Source organism: Acipenser ruthenus, chromosome 13 (genome assembly GCF_902713425.1).
Source record: "Acipenser ruthenus chromosome 13, fAciRut3.2 maternal haplotype, whole genome shotgun sequence".
Taxonomy (NCBI): Eukaryota; Metazoa; Chordata; class Actinopteri; order Acipenseriformes; family Acipenseridae; genus Acipenser; species Acipenser ruthenus.
In genome coordinates, this window is record NC_081201.1 from 17,179,791 (window position 1) to 17,183,196 (window position 3,406).

General features: G+C 36.9%; 1 long non-coding RNA gene across 1 annotated transcript; it reads left to right on the forward strand.

The window, feature by feature from the left end:
* The first annotated feature begins 340 nt into the window (after window positions 1–340).
* LOC131740156 (uncharacterized) lies at window positions 341–2,893 on the forward strand. The gene is made up of 3 exons (XR_009330787.1): window positions 341–384; window positions 1,816–2,044; window positions 2,211–2,893. It is a non-coding gene; the product is annotated as an uncharacterized LOC131740156 (long non-coding RNA).
* The last annotated feature ends 513 nt before the right edge of the window (window positions 2,894–3,406 follow it).

Below are 3,406 nucleotides of genomic sequence, written 5' to 3' on the forward strand. Positions count from 1 at the left end.
TCACTTTCTTGAGATATTGGAAAGGAGACTTTCTTCTACACCCACTGCAAGGATATCAGTAAGGATGGAGATATCACTTTGTTCTGGTTGAGCAAATGTGTGGACACATTTTCAATTTCAGGGGAGAGTTGTAATGGATTTGCAATGGATGTATTGTTTATTTGTTTGAATGTAATAAGATTGAGTTTTATTGTGTGATTTTTATTATTTTTACTGTTGCACTGTCCCTTTAAACCCCAGGGAGACTACTGGTCTCAATAGTAATTGCAGTGATAATTCGTAATGGGACCAGCTGTATAAAAACAGGTGGGGTTAATCAGCGCCAGAGCAACCAGGTTTGAGAGATTTGTGAGCTGAGAGCACGGGTCGGGGAACTACTGTTTGGTAAGGATTGTAACTTTTCAAGTGTAATACTGAGGCGCTGTGAATTGGCTGAAGCGCTAGAAGTTAATGGTAAACTATTCATATTGAATAGTTTGGTCCGCTCTATATTGGAGTGGTTTCAGTGAAGTATCCCCCGTGCTCTTAGACGTCGGTCGCAATTGTATGGGGTTGATTACAAAAGAGAATGTGCATTGTCTGTATTCTGAGTTGGTAATTACGATCCTGTGAATTCTGATGTAATTATCTGAGCGCTGCATACAAACTTTTTTTTTCTGTGTTATTGGTTGTTTTAGACTTTTAGAGTAGTGTCTTTGTCCTGATTATCCTAACTGTAATTGTGTATGTGTTTACAATGTATAGTTATAAAAGGCCTGTTAACTGTTGATTGCACACCTGCACTTTATCAACTTGTGTATTAACTAAAATAGCGGCTATTGGAGTGTTTAAGCATTAGGCATTTTTTAGGTTGCATGACGTTTTCTGTTTTTCTATGAAAATCATTGATTAGTTTTTTTTAAAGTGTGTTATTTAAGGTTTGTTTTATTGTTTGGAATTGTGTTGGAGGAAACCACTATTTGCTTTGAAGGCTGTTATTTAAAAGTGTTATTGTGCTGTGAATTATCTTTTTATTTAGAAGTGTTGGTGTGACATGACTTAGTTCAAAGTATCCTAGTGCTTAGGGTTTGATGGGATCGCTCTTGGTTAAAAATCTGCTGCTATAGTTTAAAGGGTGTTGCTATCAAATCTGCTGCTATAGGTAAAAGCTGTGATATTTTGTTTAAATAAAATTCTTGTTGTTTTTATACCTTGTTGTCCTCACTTTACACATTGTGCTGTCTTGATTTTTAAAGAACCTGTTATTTATTTGGAGTTATATTAGCTTCAAATTGGCGTAGTCATTCATTTAACTTAATTGGTTATTTAAGATAGTCAATTTAATTATAGGGATAACCGAGGGGGTTATCCTTGGTGAACTATTGAACGGTGTTTTGGAGGGGGCTGCTACAGTGGCAATCGTTCAAACAGCATATTTCTCATACAGGAACATATACAGAGCAGAATTTGGGCAGTGGTCAGAACAGTAAATCTACATGCAGGTTTGAATCGGTTACTCCATGCATTCTCACTTCAATGTACACCACTGGGAGAATTCTCAGGCGTACTAGATTTGGAAACGCACAGCGAAGGGTGTAGACAGCCAAAGGAAACTCTTCAGTCCTGGACATAAAAAAATGATTTTTTCCAGGACCAAACATGTGTTCTCATTGAATTCAGTAAATGTATAATGCTCTGCATGGGCCCTGTAACCATATCTCATGTAATTGCCTGCTAAGCAGGGCTAGTTTGTGATCAATCTGTTCTGCACGAATGTCCCCAGATATGATTATTGCCCCTAAAAGTATCACAATATTTTTGTTAACTCAATTACAGAGCATGCTTTCAGGAAAGTGCAGTTCAATCACTGGCTGCTAATGCGAGCGCTGATGGTCTGGGGCGCCCACTCTTTCTGTGTCGGATACAGGACCCGATACAGCATTCCTGGAAGGCCTGTGCAGGGAGCCCCCCTTTAACCCTTCAGGAAACTGCACACCACAAACACTACATTAGAAACCCGGGCCACCATCTGTCGAGTGTGTTTAAAAAGACCAAGTAAAAAAAGGTTTTTATATTATTCATGTTTCATGCATTATATTTAAGGGATAATGGCATTGCTGTGGTGTGTAATGAGGTAATAATGGAACACACCACCGTAGTGTCATTATCACTATACAGTGGTAATACAGTGTTTTTATTTATTTATTTACCTTTGTTTGTATGTGTGACAGGAGCAGAGGGGCAGGAGAGCAAGACGAGACAGAAGACTGGGGGTTTTGGGCTGAAATGCTGGTTTGGCACAATGTTATTGAATACAGACTGGACACTATTGGAAGTGTTCCAGCTCAACTGGGAGATTTTCTTGCTTTTCTCTTTTCCCCACTTTTATTTTACAACAACAAAGGAATGATTTCCTCTCTTTAGGCAACAAAAGCACAGAAAACAATAACTGTGAAAAACACTATAAAAAGAAAGATGAATGTGGCTTGGTTTAACACGGAAACCACCCCACACAATAAGTAGAGCTATTTCCCTCACTATACTTGTTTTATCTTCACTAAGCTTTTTACTACAACCATAACAATATGTTCAGTTTTAATTTTCTCACCATGCCCAGAATCGCCCACTCCTTTCAACAAAATGGCTCCCAAATCTCTCTAAGTAGACTTTTTATATCCTCCCACCTGATCATTGATTAATTGAATTCCCCACCTTTCCTACTGAAAGCATAGCATTTCCAGAATTTTCAATTACCCAGTTACCCAATTAACCTGAATTTCTTGCCAACTTTTATCAGCTCCCTGCAACCCTTTCTCAGTTTCTTAAGAGCAGGCAAGCTTTGTTCCTGGTCCACTTTGTTTATCCTGCAATAATCACTGCCTGCCCTACTGTTACAGTATGAAATAGTTATTTTATTGAGAGGAGGGCTTGTGCGTACATAGCAACATGTTTGATTAATTAGCATCATCTGAGCCTTGCCGTTCTGTTATTGAGAATAAACAGTGTTGGGCACGGTGCTGAAAGAAAAATGTATTACTCGTTACTTGTGTCCTCTGAAAAAATAATATAATATCCTTACTTATTACTTAATAAAAAAAAGTAACGCGTTATATTACTCGTTATGTAACTCGTTATATTTATTTCGCTTGTCTTGTTGTGACTATTGTTTACTATTTAACTGTATGTCTGGTAATTCATTTATTAAATGTCAAACAGGTTAACATTTTTGCCATAAAACAAACAAACAACTTAATCTACTGGATATAACAAACAGCAATCATTACAATATTTGTGACTTTGCACAAGTCACAAGAAGTGAACATTTAAATAAAAAATAAACTTAAGTTACATAAAGGCTTTTTATAAGAGAACAATGCATATAATGTATATAAAACATTGTGTTAAATTACTAAATGTAATGGATACA